The sequence below is a fragment of the Paroedura picta genome, chromosome 15 (assembly GCF_049243985.1).
Source record: "Paroedura picta isolate Pp20150507F chromosome 15, Ppicta_v3.0, whole genome shotgun sequence".
NCBI classification, from domain to species: Eukaryota; Metazoa; Chordata; class Lepidosauria; order Squamata; family Gekkonidae; genus Paroedura; species Paroedura picta.
The window spans coordinates 17,413,058-17,434,725 of NC_135383.1; the positions used below are offsets into that span (position 1 = coordinate 17,413,058).

At 44.7% G+C, this 21,668-nt stretch overlaps 1 protein-coding gene across 1 annotated transcript in view; it reads left to right on the plus strand.

Annotated features, from left to right (window-relative positions):
- Positions 1-2,907: 2,907 nt before the first annotated feature.
- TAOK1 (TAO kinase 1) overlaps positions 2,908-21,668 on the plus strand; it is a 62,005-nt gene continuing 43,244 nt past the window's right edge. Inside the window, exon 1 of the mRNA XM_077312672.1 lies at positions 2,908-3,247. The gene's annotated coding sequence lies outside the window, so the exon portion shown is untranslated. The remainder of the gene's footprint in view (positions 3,248-21,668) is intronic.

Sequence of the window (21,668 nt, forward strand, 5' to 3'; positions counted from 1 at the left end):
TACCCAGCTTGCTGGGGGGTAAATGGTAATGACTGGGGAAGGCACTGGCAAACCATCCCGTATTGAGTCTGCCAAGAAAATGCTAGAAGGCATCACCCCAAGGGTCAGACATTACCTGGTGCTTGCACAGGGGATACCTTTACCTTTAAGCTTATTTTGCTGCTACAACAACAAACATCATCTGTAACAGTGAGCAATTAAATTGTACTGGGATATTTATGAGATTTAGAAGCACAATTTTGTTTTCTACAAGCAGAATTACACTCGAAAGTGTAGCATGCTGCCACACCCTGTAGTGCCTTAACCCACCTATCTTAATTTTTGATGACAGGAAAAAAGGAAAAGCTCAAGCTATAAGCTATATAGAAATAAGCTATAAAGAAACAGTCCCATACAATCCCAATAGGTAGGACTGTCGCCATATCCATTTAGTTGGGAAGATGGCCCGCTACTTTGAACTGGCCAATCTGGTTACCTGGATCCATGCTGCTGTAATTTTGACAGTAGATTATTGTAACACCTGGGTCTGCCCTGGATGTTAAAGACTCCAGTTGGTATAAAATGTTACAACTCTGTTACCATTGGGAGCTAGGCACAGCAGGCATATTATGCTAACTGTGCAGTCACTTCATTGGCTGCCTATAAGTTACCTGGTTCATGGTGCTGGCGATCTCAGTCAAAGCTCCTGTGCTCCTGCCACAAAAGCTGCACTCATCTGAGCAGGGTCTTCAGCGGGACCTGCCCTGCATATGAGTAAGATTGTTCACTGTCTGTACATGTACATCCTCTCTTGTGGCCCTCGCCTTGTGGAATGTCCTCCCTGCCATCAACATTTCCCTCACTTCCTTTCTTTTGAGGCACCCTAAAGATTAACAAAGTAAAGTGATCATATTAGAATGAACAGGGATTCTCGGTTTGCTTGTTTGTTGTTTTCGTGCCTGTGTGCACACACAAAGGAACACATGGCTTCTGATGCAGCTTAGCCTCTGCACACTCGGCTCATTAAAGAGCATTACCCCCAAATGCCAACAAAACTAGGGTCAGGACGCAGAGGCAGCCAATGGCAAACCACCTCTGAATGTTTCTTGCCTGGCTGCCATATGATGAATGAATGAATGAATGAATGAATGAATGAATGAATGAATGAATGAATGAATGAATGAATGAATGAATGAATGAATGAATGAATGAATGAATCCTGCACAAGATGTTTACATAGTGAGGACATATGAAAAAGTGAGCTGTAGTTCACAAAAACTTATAATGGAATAACATGTTTTTTTAAGGTGTCATGAGAGTCCTGATTATTTTTGCTGCAGCAGCGTAATCTGGCATTACCTCCTCCTGCTAAGATACAGAAGTGCTGATAAAAACAGAAAGCAAAGCATAAAATTCAAGAACATCAGAACAAACATAAATGAAACATAAACCATAAAACTATAACCTCACTGTCATCCATTTCTTTTGGTGGCCTCTTTTCCCATCTGCTTGCCCTGACTCTTCCTTTGCGCCCTTTCTGCCATACCACCCCCTATCCCATGAACACACAATGCAATCATATGCCGAATTGGACTATTGGTCCATCCAGGTCGTCTACTCAGACTGGCAGCGGTTCTCCAGAGTCTGGGGCAGAGGTCTTTCCCATCACCTATGGACAGATCTTTATCCAGAGACGCTGGAAATTGAACTTGAGACCTTCTGTATGCCAAGCAGATGCTTTCCCGCTGATCCACAGCCTTTTTAGTTTCATTCAACCTTGCTCAGGAGATAAGAATAAAACATTTCCCACTGAGAGAGCCAGCATGGTGTACTGGTTAAGAGCGGCAGCTTCTAATCTGGAGAAATGGGTTTGATACCACACTCTTCCTCATGCAGCCAGCTGTATGACCTTGGGTTAGTCACAGTTCTGTTAAAGTTGTTCTCAACTATCATTTCTCTCAGAGCTCTTTCAGCCCCAACTACCTCACAGGGTGTCTGTTGTAGAGGGAGGAAGGAAAGGCAACTGTAGGCTGCTTTGAGACTCCTTCGGGTAGTAAAAAGCCAAGTACAAAAAACAACAACACAGTTCTTCTTGAGAGCCAGTGTAGTTGTCATGCATGGTAGCTTCCAATCTGGAGAGCCAGGTTTGATTCCTCACTCCTCCTCCACATGCAGGCAGCTGCGTGACCTTGGGCCAGTTACAATTTTCTTAGGACTGTTCTCACAGAGCAGTCAGAGCTCTCTCGGCTCCACCTCTCTCACAGGTGTCTGTTGCGGGGAGAGGAAGGGAAGGTGATCAGTAAGCTGCTTTGAGACACATGAGACCCGCCAGCTGGCCTTGGCCTAGCCTGTTCTCTCAGAGCTCTCCCAGCCCACCCGCCCCACAGGGGGTCTGTTGAGGGCAGAGGAAGAACGAGCAATCCCAAGCTGCTTTGAGACACATCAGACCTGCGGACTGACCTTGCCCAAGTTACTGTTCCCTCAGAGCTCTCTCTCAGCCCCACCTACCTCACAGGGTGTCTATTGTGGGGAGAGGGAGGGAAGGCGACGGCCAGCCGCTCCCAGACTCCTTCGGGTGATGAAAAGCGGGATATTTTTAAAAACCTCCTTTTCAGCGCACCTGGCCCCCAGGTGCGATCCTCACTCGCGGCCCCCCCCCCCCGACACACAGCCGGTTCCTACGCGGGCTGGAGCCCGGGGGCCAGGCCGCCCCCCACGCGCGACCCCCTTTTCCCGCCACTGCCCTCCCCCCGCCCCGGCGCGAGCGAGGCCGGTTGCCGCCGCCGCCGCCTCAGGTTGCCGCCCTCTCGGCCGGGCCGGCCTTGGTGGGGCGGCGAGGAGAGGCGAGCCCCAGCCCAGCAGCAGCAGGAGCCGCGTCGGCGTCGCGCAAGTCTCGCGAGAGGCCCGGTGGGCTGCCGAGGCCGAGGAGGACGGGCCAGCGAAGGCGGTGGCGGCTGAGGGGGAGGCGCAGGCGGAGCTGCCGGGCCCGGAGCGGCGACTGAGGGAAGCGGGCGAGCGGAGCCGAGCGACGGGCACAGGAGGGCCAGCGAGGAGCGCGAAGGGACGCCGCGACCACGACCCCGCCCGGCGCCGGACGCCTCCGCCCGCCCGCCCGCCGGACCCCGCCGCCGCCGCCGCCCGGCCCCTCCCGGCCGGACCGGGATCTCGCCAGCGGGCCGGGCCTGGGGCCTTGGCGGCGGAGGGAGGAGGGAGAGGGGCGGGCGGGCGGCGGCCTTGATCCGCGACGACAGCGCCGAGCACCAGGAGCGTGAGTGGAGGGGCCGCGCCGGGCGGGGCGGGTGGGGAGGCCTCGGGGGTCGACGGTGGGGGGGGAAGGGTTCCTTACTCGGGTGGGGGGCGGCAGGCCCGACCCGGGGAGGGGGCTGGAGCCTGGCCGCCCGAGAGGGTCACATCTTCGCCTCGCCCTGCCCGGTGGGTGAAAGGCGGCATCGACCCCCGGTGGGTTTGCCCTGCCCTCGGGGTGGGGGGCGCCCCCCTTCTGCTCTTCCTCACAAGAGCCCTGCTAGGTAGGATCCGGTGGGCCCGGCCTTTATCCTGACCGCTACATCACACCAGGGGGGGGGGGGAGAGGAGGAGGAGGAAAGGAGGCGAGAGCGAAGAGGGGAGGGGCTGCACCCCCTTTCTCCCTTCCCCTAAATGGGCGGGTGGGTGGCCCCATAGCTGGTGCCTGTGCCTGGAGGTCAGATCCTGCTGGCTCAGACGTCTACAAAAAAAAAATAGGTGCAATACGGGTTGTTTTGGCTCTCCGGCTGGGCTTTATTATTGTTGTTTAATGCGTGCCTTAGTCACTGTTCGTGAAAGGGAGCTGCTTGGGGCCTCCTCCCAAGTCCACGGGATGGGTGGAAAGGGAAAGGGAAAGGGAACGGGAGGGGGGGGAGTAGAGTGACGCCCATGAAAGAAAAAGCTGTGGGGGCCCCTCTTGCAGGTCCTTGGATGGGTTGCTTGACAAGGGTTATAGGCACCATAGCTCCAGTGATGCCTTGGGGATCTTGCCCCAGAAGATGGGGAAGTGGGTTTGCATGACCTGCTGCAATGGGGGGGGGGGAAGCCTGTGGGACGGCCCTGCAGAAAGTACCTTTTCTGGATGCCATGGCTCGATGGACATCATTTGGGATTGGAGATCCCACGTCCTGTTTTAGCAGGGGCAGGGTGTTGTTGCAAACAACAGTTCCCTTAAAAAAAAAAAAAGCAGTAGGGAGCACAAACATTTCCCAACGGCCCCCTCCTCCTTGCTCTCTGCAGTACTGCAGAAGTCCGGGCTCCTTCCTTGTACACAGCACTCTGTGTGTGTGTGTGTTACACTTGAAGGGGGGGGGGGTAGTAGGAAGTGTAATGGCTTCCTTGTGAAAGCTTACTAATTTTCCTCTGACTCTTAATAGATAGCACGGGCACCCTGACTCCTTTTTTCCAGAGGCTTGAGATTTGGGTTGGGGGGTGCATAGAAAAGTAATGCATGCAAGGCTTCCCTTGCCTGTCGTTGATTTGGCCTGTTCATATTCTGAAGAAGCTGCAAAACAAAAACAACCTCCCTCCCCCGCTGCTGAGTGTTTTTGTTTATATTTTGGCATTCCCGCCCCCCCCTCCAAGAGCTTGCATGTTGTTTCTTGATGACTGTGTATTATTTAACTCTTCACGTCTAGTGTGCTGTTGAAAATGGGAGAGATTCACTTGGGCACAAAATCATATTTCCCTGTATCTGTGTTGATGGCCAACACACTGAGGAAGTCTTGCTTCATTGCCTTCAGTGGTGTCTGATGACAAAATATGATATATATATAATTTTAATACACAAAATCAGAGTGTTCCTTGAGATCTGAATGTCAGGACTTCTGTGGTTTCGTTCCTTTATGTTATTTCATTTTATTGATTTTTTAAAATTCACTTCTGTTTGGAAAACGAGCTGAAAATTTCCTTGATGAGTAAACGGACATATATGTGCATTGACTTTTCAGTAGAGAGTATGGTACAAGGAACTGTGTGAATTTAAAGTCAGTGTGTGTCATGTAGTTACTTTAATATAAGTGATAAATCCCATGATTAAACTTCAAGACTTAAAGAGGTTATTTCAGTGCCTGGTATTAAGCCTGAGTCTTAGTTTTATTTTGTGGCATTTTTAGGAGTGTGCTTGATCGTCCTTCACTCCCTTGCCACTTTATTCTCACCTTCCATGTTATCTTCACAACAATCCTGTAAAGAAGGTTATTCTCAGGGTATATGACTGGCCTAGGATTACCTAGCAAGACTCATAGCAAGAGTATGGATTTGAACCCAGACTTTTCATATCTTAATACAGCACATTAACCATGCTGGCTAAATCTTGAAATCCTTGTAAGGCTGCCTCCCCTTTTGCTGTTCTATAGAAGGATTGGCTGCTAGTTTGCTTGTGTAGAGAGGAAGGGACCCATCCCTTCTGCATCTCTTTTCATGCAAGCTGAGAGAATCAGCAGCAGGAGAGGCAGAGTCATTTTGTGATAGAGAATTTCTCTTTGGGTTATTTCTCATTAAGATATACCTGCTGGTGCTCTGCTACTGTTTCCTATAACCAGCCTTCTTGGTTTGCTGTGAACTGTCCTAGCCTTGAACTGTTGAGGTCATACCACCGGCTACCCCTTTTCCTCTCATGTGACAGTGATGTCTTGTGCTTGGGTTCTAAATGTGGGCCCTGGAACTAGGGACACAGAAGTCTACAAGGTTATAGGATGCTTTTTGCCAGCTCTCTCTCTCTCTCCCTCTCTCTCTCTCTCTGCTGAATGAAGCAGTATATTTATTTAATCCCATAATCCAAAATTAATATTTTCTTGCAAATTCTTACACTACTGGAGAATTATCCTGATGCTTGAAGTTAGTTTCTATGTTAATAATGTTATCAATATGTATTTAACTGTTCATGTGTTCCTCTTTGTTATTTTTTTAAATCTGCTGGTAGCCATGGGTGTGCTTGCCCATTTGATTCTACTGAAATGCTTGCAGTTGGAATGAGGAGCAAAGCACTGAAATGGTTTAACTCATCTTTATCTGTCCATAGTTAAAAATGTTTGGTAGACTAGGATTCAGAAAGCCATACTGGGACCATTCCTGTGGAGCGTCTCACGTTTGTATGTTACCTCCCATATTTTAAAATATTTGTTTAAGACTTTGTGGGAGATTGTCCATAAATCTGAAGATAGGAGGTAACATGAGACCTAGCTACACACTCCATTAAGCCTCAAAAAATCACCTCCATGCTCTTAACTGAGTCCAACGATATTATCCCATCAGTGATAGGCGACCACAATCACAGCAGAAAGGCAATGGCCAAGAACGGAAAACAGCATTTTCTGGAGACTTAAGGAAGTGTATAGGAGGAATGGGTAGAAAGGAGTGTTTTTATCAGTTACATCTAGTTTGGAAGCTGGGCCCTGCACATCTGGCCCGATGGATTCACGAGACTGTAACATTAAGGCAAGACAATTGTGAGCTGTTTTGGGTGGGATCGCCCTTGAAGTCAGTTCGGGAACTGGTATAAAATGCATCAAACCACTTACTTGTCAGGACCGGCTTCTAAAAATGTGTTGTGCCTATTTTACAACCTCTGCACTGGTTGCTAGCTTGTTTCCAAACCTGGACAGGATCCACAGCTCCCAGTATTATTGTTATTACTAATTTTTGTACTGATTTCCCGCCCTTCCTCTTCAGTCTCAGGGTGGGACACATCACAGTAAAACATGCAAAAATAAAACATACATAAATATAAATACAATACACATTAAATAGTTAAAAGTCTAAAACATCTAAAAACAGTTGAATCATTAATTGCCTATTCTGATAAGTACAATGGAAGGGAGGGTGAGCGGGGGCAGAGGAGTCTTACCGGCCTCTTGTGGTGTATAATTGGGGCTTTGACAGGGAGGCCGGCTCAATTCAGCAATGTTTTTAGGCCTCAGCCATAGACCTGAAGGAACAGATCTGCGGAACCAGGGCCCCGATCTCATTTGGAAGAGCATTCTGCCGGAACCAGGGCCTGAGAGGAGAGAGCTCTGCTTCTAACACCTACCTGCTATTTCCTCCTATAAGGTACAATAAAATCAGAGTCCAGTAGCACCTTTAAGACCAACAAAGATTTATTCAAGGCGTGAGCTTTCGAGTGCAAGCACCTTAGCTCATGCCTTGAATAAATCTTTGTTGGCCTTAAAGGTGCTACTGGACTCTGATTTTATTGTGCTACTTCAGACCAACACGGCTACTCATTTGAATCTCTCCTATAAGGTAGTACGAGTGATTTATTTTAAATGGCTGCTCCTTTTGTATGAAATGGTTTATCTGAAAGTTGAAGGGAAGGCTTCCTGGTCGTTGAGATTCCTCAGGCAGGGCAGGCATAGTGTTATGCTGTAAACTTTGTAATATTTAAACAAAAACAAGGTCCTCCTTGCTACAATTTTCTTACGATTCAAGACTTGCAATACATTGGCAGATTTGACGGAGGGGGGGGGGCTGCTTTTTAACAGTAAAATGAACCACAGGTTGGGTACTGTAGCATTCAGGAAATAAATAGGTTATGAAAAGGTTGTGATTTTCTTTCCTAATACACATTGCTTTAGTGGGGAAACATGAAGAGATCAAAGGATGTGGTGCTATATAAAAGTAAACTAGAAAGCCTCCTTGGTGTAGTGGTTAGAGGGGCCTTCCTCAACTTTTTTCCCGTTGAGAAACCCCTGAAACATTCTTCAGGCTTCGAGAAACCTCAGAAGTGGTGCAGTCATGCAGAATATGGTTGGGAAACATAGTTGTGTATATGCGCACCTGGGGTCCCTTCCCTTCCCACCCCCTCCAAACTCATCACTGGCCATTTTGGGAGGGGGTCAAGTTGGCATGACCAAATATGGTCATATCACTCGGTAAATGTTTAACAAATTCAAATGTATATAAAAATTAACTCTGCTGAGGAAGCATGCTGGATGACCTTGGGCCAGTCACATACCCTCAGCCTAACCTTGCCTCACTGAGTGGTAATTGGGAAGATAAACTAGAGGAGGGGAGAACAGTATGGTAAACTGTTTTGGATCTGTACTGTGGAGATAACTGGGATATAAAAATCTTCATCTTTGAATGCTTAATGTGAACCAGTGACAAGTACCTTTATATGTGAAATATCCATGGGTACTTGCTATCCATTTATATGCTTGAAGATATTTTCATGAAACCAAACCTTAACCTCACATCAAACTCCCCCTCCTTCCCCTCTGTCCTTAAGTTGTGGGATTTGCAGATTTTGAAATCTGCCTGTGGTCTTCTACTGAAAACTCCTGGTTTTAGAACTATCATGTTGTGAAGACATTTTTGTTGTAGTAAGACATGGTGTGCAGAGTGAGGTATTTCACTTCATTTGTCCACAGGGCTGAGAGAGTGTGTGGGGCATCTGGAATATTACTTTTTTTTAGGCTAGTGTTTAGGCTAGTGTTTGGGTGTCGAAAGTCCTTATAATTTGACTGCTTGCCATTGATATCCCTAATTTTTAAACAGAAACAGAAATGATGCGACTGTATTAGATGCCGTATCCTGCAGAGTCAAGGCTCTATACTTTAGCCCCTTATAAAAAGAGCTCATTACATAGTTTGCCTTACATGTTTTTCCTAAATCAGAGTCCAGTGGCACCTTTAAGACCAACAAAGATTCATTCAAGGCGTGAGCTTTGCAGGCATTCAGTGCATGTGCAGTCCCTAATGGGGAAAATGCTCCCCAAAACAATGTGGTGATGGGGAAGACAATATCTTCCCGCTCCTCCCAAGCTGCAGTCCTGATCTGAATAGGGCTCCACTGCCATTTCTAAATAGAGTTGCCATGAGAAACTCCCAGCTGTCATGTGGCTGCAAGTCCCCATGGAGATCGCACGTAAAATGTAATGTGTAGTTTGGGTCTCTGACTATTCAAAGTGGATAAACAGTGCCTACCTTCCTACCGGTTTCTCCAGCCAGAGGTGAGAGTTTCCTAGTTTTCTATGGCATTTCATGGCCTTTTTACCCCACTGTTAGCAAACCTCTTTTGCCCCTAATTTAGGAGTTGACTTCAAGCATCTACCACTGTGAGCTCTAGAGCAGAGGTAGTCAACCTGCGGTCCTCCAGATGTCCATGGACTACAATTCCCATGAGCCCCTGCCAGCAAATGCAGTTTGCCCACCCCTGGAGTAGATGGAAGGCCCTCCTAATTACTCTGATGAAATTTCTAACAAAAGCAAGGCATGTGAAACAGAGAGTTAAAATAATCATGAGACTTTGGCTCCTTTAACAACATTTTCTATTCTAGCATAAAACTTTTGTGGACTAGATCTCTCTGTCAGTTGCATTATTGAGTCCTCTCTGGATAGATATACAAGGTCATGAAGAAGATAAATATAACTGTGGACTCACTGCATGCAGCTGATGAAATGAGCTCTTATCTACAAAAAATGGGATGAAATCTTGTTAGTTTTTAAACTGCCACATGACCTTTTTTCCTGCAGTAGACATCTACCTCTCTGGAAATATTATCCCAAAGCTTAGCATTTTGTAGTACTTCTGCTTGCTTTGCGTTTCTGTGTTGTATATTGTGTGGGTGTCTTTTTTTTCTTTTGTAATTTTTTTATCACTGCTTAGGTGCTTTTCTGGAAGAAAACTAGTTAATATACATATTAATAATCTTGGTGATGGGATGTTATCAGGAAAGGCTTCCAGCAGGAGAAGATAATACATTTTGGGGGGTAAATGTTTCAGAAATGAGCTCTCATTTTGAATAATGGGTTTTACAGTAATTCAACAGACATCCCCATTCCACATGACATGTTATGTCAGGTTTCCATGAAAGCTTTCTATTTAGATGTATCATTTCCTCTGCTCCCTTTTGTTTCTGGGTCTGTGGGTTCTGTTCCAAAGAGCCTTGCTAGGGCAGGGGTGGCCAAACTGTGGCTCTCCCAGATGCCCATGGACCACAGTTCCCATGAGCCCCTGCCAGCACATGCCTCGTGCGAATTATAGTGCATGGACATCTGGAGAGCCACAGTTTGGCCACCTCTGGTATAGGGAAATACATATGACTGCAGAGGACATGACTTCCCCACTGACTGACATCCTAGCTTGAGGAATAGTGGGATTGGATAGCTGGATATAACCTTCCCTGTCCTCGTTCTGTCCTCATAAATATTGTCTCTCAAGAATGTTCATTTCCACAAAAGCTGTCTTCAAAACAAAAGTATGTGCTTCTAACAGCCCCTACTATGCTTATGTGCTGTATGCCTTCCTCATTGTAGTTTGGAGCTGCTCGGTGGGTTCTGACTCTTGTCAGCCTCACTGTTGACTCACTGTGCTTGGTTCCACTGTCCACCTCATGGCCTTGTATTTCCTGCTTCTGCCTCAACAGTCTGCTTCGCTGGACTTGACCGCTGCCATCATTCCTTGTACCTCCCATTCTGGGAGGCCCAGGGGCGAGGTGATTCCAACCCGATGGCCGCACACTGTACAAGGATGCCAGTGTTCAGAAATGAAACGTTGTGTATCACTGCTTACTGGAGATTGTTTCAGAAGGTAGCCGTGTTGGTCTGCAGTAGAACAGTTAACATTTGAGTCCAGCAGCACCTTAGAGATCAGCGAAAGTTTCAGATTCAAGCCTGACAAAAGGGTGCCTTGACCTTCAACATCTTGCACCCTGGATGTGTTGTTGGTCTCTGAAATGCTGCTGGCTGTGAATCTAACAGCTATTTTGAAGACAGTGGTTGGGAGACTTAAAACATGTGAACTGCTTGGTACTTTGAAGCCTGTCTAGTAAGGTTGCCAGCCTCCAGGTGGGCCTGGAGATCTCCTGGAATTGCAGCTTATTTCCATAGAGATCAGTCCTCCGGTTGAAATGGCTGCTTTGGAGGGTAGACTCTATGGCATTATACCCTTTGAGGTCCTTATCCAGGCCCTGGCCCCCAAATCCTTAGGAATTGCCAGACCTGGTGCTGGCGACCCTACTTTCTCTGCAGGCATCAAATGCTGTACATGTGAAAGTGGAGGGTTGTGAGAAAGCACTGAGCAGCAGTCCTTGCATCCCCACATGCTGTCTGCAAGGAGCTGTGACTGCCTAGAAGCGAATATTTTTTCTTGCTAGCTGTGACACTTGTTCTTTGCATAAAGGGTTAACAAGCTCTAAGCTTCCAGTTTTTAGGAATGAGAAATGCCCCTTTAGGGCTGCATGTAGCTGTCAAGAGAGCCAGCGTGGTGCAGGGGGACAGATCAGGAACAAGGAGATTTGTGTGCAGGGGACTTTGGGCTAGTTCCTCCTTCTCAGCCAAGCCTATTTCACAGAGTGTCTGTGAGGATAAGAAGTATGTAGAGCCATCCTGAACTCTTTGGAGGAAGGGCAGAATAAAGATGTGGTAAGCTGGATTCTAAGAGCCTCTTGTGCTGCAGAGTAGTAAGCAGTAGAGATGCTGTCTGAAGCTGTCTGTCCATGAGGCTGGGAGTTCAATCCCAGCAGCCGGTTCAAGGTTGACTCAGCCTTCAATCCTTCTGAGGTCGGTAAAATGAGTACCCAGCTTGCTGGGGGGTAAAACAGTAATGACTGGGGAAGGTACTGGCAAACCACCCCATATTGAGTCTGCCATGAAAACGCTGGAGGGCGTCACTCCAGGGGTCAGACATGACTCCGTGCTTGCACAGGGCATACCTTTACCTTTAAGCTGGATTCTAGCATGAGGCAAATACCTCTGGTAGAGGAATATGGTTCTAGCTCTTGACTCTTGGCCTGTTTTGTGTGTGGTGCCATGGCCCACCGAAGCTTGTTGTTCCTGTTTGTTGAATTGGGTGGCAACGAAGTAGAACGATTCTGTCCAGAGGCCAGGATAACTGAACTTCTACTCAGATTGTTTTGTTATATTCAGATTCTTAACTTTTTAGTCTTGGGTGGACTTGGAGATCTGAAGGTTCAGAAAACAACAGCACTGCAGATTCACGGTGAGGAGGGATGACATGTATTTTTCAAGAACTTTTTTCATTTTTTTTCAGCAGGAAAACTGTACATTTGGGGAAACTCTAAAACTCCTGAGAAACATTTCCTATTTTGCAATGACTGGAATGCTTTTAAAGGTTTTACTTAAAGCATGTAATAGGGAAAACAGTTTTATGTAATAAGAACTCTGTGTTTACTTAAGACATACCATGTTTTCAAGGATGTTTAATAATAATATGTTTTTATTTGTACCCCGCCCTTCCATGGTCAGCTCAGGGCAACTGACAGCAAACATGTCAATTATGAATTAAAACATTTTAACATTAAAAGCCCACCCCCTTCTGATAATTAGTATATTTCCAAAGGTTGGTCAAAAGCTAGGAGGGATTTTTAAATATTTGTTCATTTATTTTGGCGATGGGACGTCAAGCAGAAACTTAACTTGTCACCAAAAATATACTATAGTGTATGATGATGTCATTATTTTATGTCATTATTTTAAATTTTACCAAGTTTGACTTGATATCTAAATGTTGCTAGTCCTGTTAGTGAATGAAACACTTACTGTCCAAATCATGCCCTCTTTTCTTCACTATGAAATTGGTTTTCTAATCTGAACTTTCATGTGCTAATGTAGTACAGGTTGCAGTAATTTGTACTTTTCTGATTTTTTCTCTGATAATGGGACGTATTCATAATTTTGCTTATAGAGAACAAACTCATGCATAAATTCTACAAATATTTAGTACAATTGCATGTGCTAAACTGGAGATAGTACATTTATATTGTTGAAGCAGTAAAATTCAGAGTTGATGAGAAAGCTAGCATGGCACATATCAAGCTTTCGCAACTAGGGTTTCTAGACAGCCCTGGAGGGGTATCCTGAACGGGTGGGACTTAAATTTTTAATGTATTTTAAAACTTTTCTTAAACATTTCAGTTGATTTGACCATATATGGTCATGTCGACCTGCTCCCTCTCTCCCAAAATGGCCAGTGATGGGCCTGGAGGGGTAAGAAAGGGAGGGGCCCTAGGTGAGCTGTGGTTCCCAAACATATTCTGCACAGTCACACCACTTCTGGGGTTTCTCAAAGCCTGAAGCAGGTTTCAGGGGTTTCTCGATGGTAAAAAAAGTTGAGAAAGGCTGGCATATATGTCAGTTTTTCCAAACACGTTCAATATGCTCTCCCTAAACCAGGAAAAATAGTTTTTCCCCTCACATAGTGTCAAAATTTCCTGAAATATTACAGCTCTGGGTGGGCTGCCTTGGAACTCCTCTTCCGCTATTTACATCAGCAGAACAGCTGTTCTAAGTGAGTAGCTACAGCCAATCAGCATGACCCAAGAAGCTGTTGACTGTTGGACCATTCTTTGTGAGTGATGTTGGGCTCCATGCAGTCCAGATGCACTGAATGTTGCGTATGGTGACTCCTGCCTGTTTACCAATGGCCTCTATGATACAAGGGCCTGAGTTGAGGTGGCATTTTGTCAGGTCAGTTATTTCCTGGTCTTAGGGAAAGAATAATCAGATCATTGCAAACATAGTTGTGGTTTTTCAGAGCATGACCTAAAGGCCACTCCCATTCCTTCTTAAAATGCATTATACTGGTACATATGCTCCAGTGTACTATCCAGTTTCTTTGGGTACAGTAGGGCTGTAGTCATCCATTCTCGGGAGCCCTGCATTATGTTAAGCATTCTTCAGGAGTTACATTGTGGGAAGATGGGCCACTTCTACACTTTTCTTGTACGACTGCTGATATCCTGCTTCTTGCATCTGCAGGAATGCACTGGGTGTATTTGGGCACAATCTGTATTCAGGCCTGGCATGCCTAGTCAACATCCTGTAGAAACTGTGCTCCTAAGAATCCCCTGCAGGACATGAGTCCATATGAAAAGGATCCCTCCAGGCAGGATACTTGAAAACCGCTGGATGGGACCTTTTGTGTTCTGACTTCCCGGTTCTATTTCCTGTGCATACTTGGCTGGACCTGCCCACAAAAGATCACAGGTCTCAGATCGGAGAGCTCACTTGTGACCTTCAGCATCAAACTTCTGTAGCGTTGTGCAGAACAAATAGTAAAAAGAATTAGTGGACTGAAAGCAGGTCTGCAAGCACTTGGCGCTGTAGATTTTTTTTTTGTTTGAAACATGCACGCTGACATTGGGGTGCTTATTCATTTGTTGTATATAGAAATAATCATGACCTTGCAGGAGCATTAGATTCCAGTTGTACTTCCTATATTCTATCTGACTGTCCGGTCAAAAAATAGCCTTAGGAGTGGCTCGCTGTGGTCAGTACAAATGACAGTGCAGTTCAATACCCTCCCGTGGATGGGGGTTCTTAGCTGGGTCTGAATGCAGGTACTGCACAGCAGCAGCGTGCCAGGCTGTTGCCTCCCCTGCTACCTGGTGTCAGGGGTGTCTTTTATTTATGTATAAACAGGAGGCGCTCCTGCATGAAAATAGTGTTTCCGGTAGATAAATGCCGGACTAGTATCCGGATACATTTTGTGTTAGAAAGAGAATCCACTACATTCACATTTATAAAGATTCTCTGCCTTGATGGAGCAGCTGGCTGTTGACAGGTCTGAAACGCAAAGACTGAAGCTGAAATGTTTCGTCTCTGGCAAAATAAAGAAAAGTGACTGACAGGTGACTTTATTACTTTATAATTCTATTCAGTAAACAAATAAAAGTGATGTGTCACTGTGTGGGGGTCTGAAGGACAGGTGACACTGTTTAGAAGGTAGAATTTGTCAGAGCAGTAAGGCAGACTTCAGTGTGGTTTTACAAGCACTGTAACACAAAGATGTACGTGATGTACCCACCCACTTGAGCAAATTTGAGAGGGAAGCATTGGAAAGATGTGGTGTTGAGGGAAAGAGATCTTTTGACAGGAAACTTCATTATTTCATTATTCTATTCAGTAAACAAATAAGAGGAATGTTTTGACAAAGTAAGATCCTAGTTAAATATGGGAATTTTTGTGGTGGTTTGCAAGAAAGGTTAGCCTTCAAAGTTACTCAGGTTCAGTTAAATTTGTTATTATAATGTATTTATTTCATTAATTTATATACACCCCTCCCTAGCTGCTCAGGGCAACGTGCATCAGCAGCCAGCCAGCCATCCCCCCCTCTCTCTGTCTCTGTCTCTGTCTCTGTCTCTCTGTCTTTCTCTCTCTCTCTCTCTCTCTCTCTCTCTCTCTCTCTCTCTCTCTCAACATTAATAAACATGTTAAAACATTAAACATATATTAGGATATTAAAAAGCTTCATACATCTCAGTGCAGCCATGCAATACCTTTGGATGTAAACTGTCAGTAGTAATTCTCTGTGGGTGGTTATCCAGGGGAGGCCCCTATTCATGTTACTGGATCACTTTAAAGTCTAGTTTAACCTCAACAATTTATATATAATTTGTTTTTTATTTATAATTTGACATTTGATACAAATGCTGACAAAAGACATATACTTAGACATAAAGCAAGCAGAAAGAGAAAGAATTTGAGGGTCATTTCTTCAAACATATTAGGAGCAGACCAGTAAAGTGGCTTGCCTATTGGATCACAAATGATTGGAAGGATTGCTTAAGGAAGATGGGGAGATGGCCCGGCAAATGAATGAATTCTTTGCATCTGTCTTCACTGATGAAGGGGGCATGGCTGGCAGGCATGGCCAGTTGACATCACTTCCTGGATTGTCACTGAAGAATATTTCAGGGGTTATTCCGTAGTCAGAAGGTTGAGAAAGGCACAATGTACTTGAAAGACAGTAGATTCAAAATAGACAAAAGGAAGTAATTTAATTGTGTAATTCATTGATAGTAAATATAATGATGGTCATGGAAATAGATGACTTTAAAGGTTAGATGAATTTTGGAGGAAAGGCCCCCTCAGTGGCTACTAGCCGTGGTAACTAATGGGTTTGCCAGTGCTAAGAAGCAACATCAAAAGATGGCATTGGTTTGTATGATCTGTGGAATCATGCTTTAACAAAACATACATTAATGGTGTTTAATTTTTATCAGATCTGCCCATCAGTTAACTGTTATCAAGTGTTAAAGAACTGGTCACTTTCCTGTAAAGGGATGTGATTGTTCAGTTTTATTAAGGTTTAAAAGTCCATAAGCCATACACTTATACATTGACAAATGTAAAAAACAATAACAGTAAAATAGAAGTTTGATACGTCAGTGACACATTTTTATATAAACTGCACAAAAAGTTATCTTAGTCTTACGTTATAAGGAACGAATATTTCAAAATCCACATGGTCATGGAGACAGGCAAGGAAAGAACACAAGTATTCTGTTAACTTGTAGCTGCAGTCTCTTTCAGTGTGTATATCAATGTTTTTAAAGGAGTACTCTGTATCTAGGTCCCATGAGCATGTATTTGGATCTAGTCAAATCTCTTTCTTATGTGACATTTTCTGTGGTTTTTACTGCTTTCCCTGGCTGCTGGCTCAAAACAGTTATGCTTGTATTAAAAATGACCACTTGCTAATTATAGTGCTTACTATATACATATTCGAGCCTCTTGTGGCGCAGAGTGTTAAGGCAGCCGCCTGAAAGCTTTGCCCATGAGGTTGGGAGTTCAATCCCAGCAGCCGGCTCAAGGTCGACTCAGCCTTCCATCCTTCCGAGGTCGGTAAAATGAGTACCCAGCTTGCTGGGGGGTAAACGGTAATGACTGGGGAAGGCACTGGCAAACCACCCCGTATTGAGTCTGCCATGAAAACGCTAGAGGGCGTCACCCCAAGGGTCAGACATGACCCGGTGCTTGCACAGGGGATACCTTTACCTTTACCTTTTTATATACATATTCAGTGCTTACTAATTCTAGGAATCTGCAGATTTTTAAAAAGCTATAAACCATTCAAGATCTTATAGGTATAATCCTTTGCTCATTTTTTTCCTTAGGGGTATGTTTTCTCATACATACATGTTTGTCTACTTGACACTTATTTTATCTTAGTAATTTGTGTGCATAAAGAGCAAGCACCATCAAAAAGCCTTTAAAGTAGCAACCTGGAGTTATAGAAGACCGGTTATTCTGGTAGCTTTAAGTCCACAGAACCAATACTGCACTGGGGAATTTAATATCAGTTTAAGCACTCTGATGTTTTGTTGTATCAGTTGTCACTTTAAATTGCAAGAGTCCAGTAATATGTGTGTGTATGAACGAACAGACAAGCCCTTAATTCATTACTGACATGTTCTTTCATTTTTGATGTGGAACACATCTTCTGTCACGCCCCCTGGGACGGGAATGGGTACAGACATGACATCCGTAGCTCCACCCCAGGGAGCATGCCAGACAATGTCGGGAGGCCAAGGCTGTGGCCAAGGTGCCGGCTGCAAAACATGCAGAGGCTGGCCCCCTAAAGATGGCTGGGACTGCTGAGGAGTGAGGCGCTGCCCCTGAAGCTGGCCAGGGCCGCCACAGCACCTGGGTTCCCAGGCCGGTCCCATCCTCCGCAGAACAGGCCAGGCTGGGGAAGTTCTGCCATCACAACGCCAGAGCTTCCCCAGCTTGCCCTGCTCTGCAATGTGTGGGACTGGCCTGGCAGGCTCTGTCACCGCGGTGCCTGCCTTCCCAGGCTGGTCCTGCCCTCTACAGAGCGGGGCTGACCAGGGAAGCTGTTTTTGATGCTTTCCCTTATGGAGTCCATTTTGAATGGACTTTTCTGCGGATGGGTGAATTTGGCACTCTTAGTGTCAACTTCTAGGCTCCATGGCTGAGAGCCAGGAAACAGCTTTTGGAATCATGCCCAACAGCTTGGACAGGCCCAGTGTGATTTTTGACTTTGAACAGGACACAAACTCATATACTGCATCTTCTCACGCCGCTTTTGAAAATGTCCTTGGTGTCAAAACCCGCTTTTATGTGGAATTTGCAGGCTGCTGTAAAAGAAAGCAAGGCCATGGCAACTAATTTTGTAGCTCACTGGCCCTAGGATCCTCTGTATATCTTCAAGAAAAGTTTTTTTTTAAATTTTGGGGGTTAAAAAAAAAGCCAAACAACAGCACTTAAAATAATTTTCTAATGAAGGCAGATGGAGGGCACTTTGGGAAATTTCAGTTGAGGGGCAAAGGTGGGAGGAAGCCTTCACTGGGGACCCATTTCTTCCACCGGATTGCAAATCTTCCCCTTCCCATATGTTGACATTGCTCTGTTCAACCACGTGAGAATAGGAGGAGCGATAAATACTTCAGTGGAGCTGGCCTGGAGCCAGACCAGTTGTTTTTCTGTCTGGAGAATAGTGGCGCTATATAGGAAGGAGTAAAACTGCCTTGTTCATTCACAGAGGCTTAAAATCTGGGAGAAATTAAAATAGGGAGATGCCATGGCAACATCAGGCAAACTCTGCACCAGGATTACGTAACATAAAAAACTAGCATTTTTTTTTATTTGCTCAATATGTTCTTTCTGCAGAATGTAACATTTTTGGTCACAGGATGTGGCTTGGTGTATTCCAGAATTTTGATTTGGGAAGATGGGTGTGGGTGTGGGTGTCTTTCTAAACATCTTTCCACATTCTAGATAGTAAACAAAATATTTTAATGTTGCCTTTCTGAAGCTTTCTTTCCCATTCCAAGTAGTCCATCAAACTGATTTAACAATATTGTTGTGGTTAAAAAAAATGTAATGTACATTACAGCTCATTTTGACAGGCAAGTTCTCTTTCTCTTTTCTGAAACGTACGTGCCATGAAATTTGCTCTTCAGAAAATCTCTTGAGCTTGTCTTTCCTTTCCTGGTAAATGGGGTTCAAATGTCACCTTTGACTTTTATTGTAAAACCAGTATAAAACAGTGGAGAGATAAATCAATGTCCTTATTTCTGATGTGTTTTAAGACTGTCCTCTCTCTACTGTAATCATTACATTCAGAGTGCTTTTGGTGCTCATCTTCTAAAGTTGTTTGTTTTAATTATAAGTTGCTCTTAGTTTTGTACCTCAGACAGCATTACATGTGAGGTTTCCCTGCTAGAACTAAGTCAGTAATAGCCTTTCTTCTGGTAACTTTTCCCACTGATTTTTTGAATTTGTACATTGTCTGTTTTTTGTTGTAGTTCACAGGGAAGCTATCTATTTGTTAGGCTTCTGTGTGTCCATTTTACCTGTAAAGGACTGTAAGAACGGAGCACAAATTGGCTCAAAGGCCCAAATCTGGCATGAACTTGGGCCGGTCCTGTTAGGATTAAATGGTTGATTGGTTTACCCATCCAGCTGTTAGGTTGGCAACCATTTTACCAGTCAGTTTAGCTCCCCCCCCTCCCCCACTTCCAAGCAGGTCTTCCCATCAGCCATTAAACCCATTGATTTTGCTTTTTTTCCCCCTTAGTGCCCCCCCCCTTTCTCTTAGCTGCAAGGAACTGAATTGGCTGGTTCAGTTTGGGCCATTGTGACTCTATCCCATTTGGGGTTCAGTTTGGGGGCTGCTCCAAACCCTGAACAGAACCAAAATGTTTAGATTCATGCCTGTCCACACTAGTGATTTAAACTAAGATACTAAGATTAATGAAAGCTAGGACTGACTGGAACCTGTCAGCAACAAGCCAAATTGTGAAAGGGAGGCATTAAACAAGTCAGAAACAAATAGGGGATTAATTTGATAAGATCAAAGGGCTGATGGGGAGAGCTGTAGCAAATCCAGCAGCAAATTAAAGATCTAGAACCAGAGTTCAACCCAAGGGTGTGAGTCCAGACATATGAACAAAGGGCGGCAAACTAGAAAAGAGATTAATGCTGCAGCATCCTCCTCCCAACAGGTTGTTGAAGCATGGCCTGAGATCCTCTGGAAACATCTGTAGCTGACACAGGTCTACAGGGCCCACTGGGTGAGCTTCCTTCTTCTGCTAATCAAACCGGTCTCACTGTGCCTTAGTCCGAGTGCAAGTACTGGTGTGTCTGAACAACAGATGCAAAGGATCTTCACAGCCCTCCCACAGATACTGAATTTCAGAAAAATAAATCCTGCAAGAAAATTCTGTAGGGTCTCCCCCCTTATTCATACATGCATTCCCTCACCCTTGAGAAGAAAAGAGAGGAAAAGATGGATGTGAGCAAGAGGTAAGGGGTGTAGAGGAATTCATTTCAGGCTGTCTTGTTGAATCCTCTTTGGGCCCCTGGGGAAGAGTGGCTGAACCTTGGGTTTTCTGTAAAATGGTTTAGGTAGTAGACAGTTGACGTGTTGTCTTAAACTGCCTGTTAACATCATCCAGGAAATCAAGATGGCTGTGATAACCTAAATTAGGTGGGCTAGTGAAGCACGAACTCTCTTCAAGGAACTGACCATTTAATAGGGATGCAAAATATATCCCAATGTAGCACGCATCTGGACAGCAGACTGTTTACAGTTGCAGTATGTCTCTTCATGGTCTCTGCGCATCACAGTGATGGGCTTTGCCCTTGCACAGGGGACAGTGTTGGATGTTTTTGGAGCTATAAAACATGTGGAAATCCCCCTCCGCCATGGATGCAAGCTGGGACCTTCAGGGACAGGAGTCTTGCCTCTTCTGCTCAGTTTCCATATTCAGAGGAAAAACACTCTGTATTCTTGTTCTCCATCATCATATTACAAGGGTGTTCCACATTACAACACAGCACCCAGTGCCAGAAATATTCCATATCAAGAGCAACTTATCCTTAGGACTGATCTCCTGTAGATGTTAACGCTCAGCTGTGGTCTTGAGAGCATCAGCATCACATACCCCCTGCTGTCCCCACTTCTTCTCTGTGGTGATTCAGCCTCTTAATCTTTATGTCGTGGTACATCTGCGGGTAACATCAGCCATGTCAAGTTATGAACTTAGGCAGACTGAGTGGGTAGGCTGGGAGGGATATGCCAGTGTTTGTCTCTCGTGGCCCTTTCTTGCATACCCAGGGCATCACTGATCACCCCAGACCAGGCTGGATTCTGGAGATTTGGGGGGGGGGGGATCACAGGAATGAAATTGGGGTCATCATGGGTGAGCATGTAGTTGTGGGTTGTGCAGGGGGTTGGAACTAGATGACCCTGGAGGACCCTTCCAACTTTTTGATTCTATGATTCAGCTCTGGTCACTGCTGCTGCTTTGACCACTCAGCTCTCAGTTCTCTTTGGCTTACTGGTTCATTTCATGTGTTCACAGGTCACCAAGACATAAGCACCAAGAGCAAATGTTGATATAGTTAGCCAAACCAAGTATTGATTGGTTTCCTGGAAAATGAAAATAGAATTTAAAAAAAAATCCCAGAAATTACCCCAAAAATATTTTAAAGTTCTAGGTCAGAAAAAATGTATGTAATCACTCACAACTTTTATTCCATGTGGCCACATGTTGTTATTAAGATTATGGATTACTATTACTAGGATTATGGAACTTGTTCCCTGGTTTTCATGTTCTCATAATTGTGAATTTTATCCAAAAATACCTAATGAAAATATCTAGCAATAATTTAATATGTATATATATATTTGGGTTGTACTAAAAAGTGATCTTAATGAAAGCTAATAATATTATAATACATTATTATAATATTATTATCTTTCATTAAGATCACTTTTTTATTAAATAATGTTTACTGCCCCGAGCCAGCTTCCTGGAAGGGGCGGTCATATAAATCAAATAAATAAATGAAATGTCTTACTAACTTAATTTTGGCATTTCCTTGTGGTATGTATGTATACATCAGGCAGCAATCTGACAAAATACCAAAATCAAGCAACCAAGTTACATTATA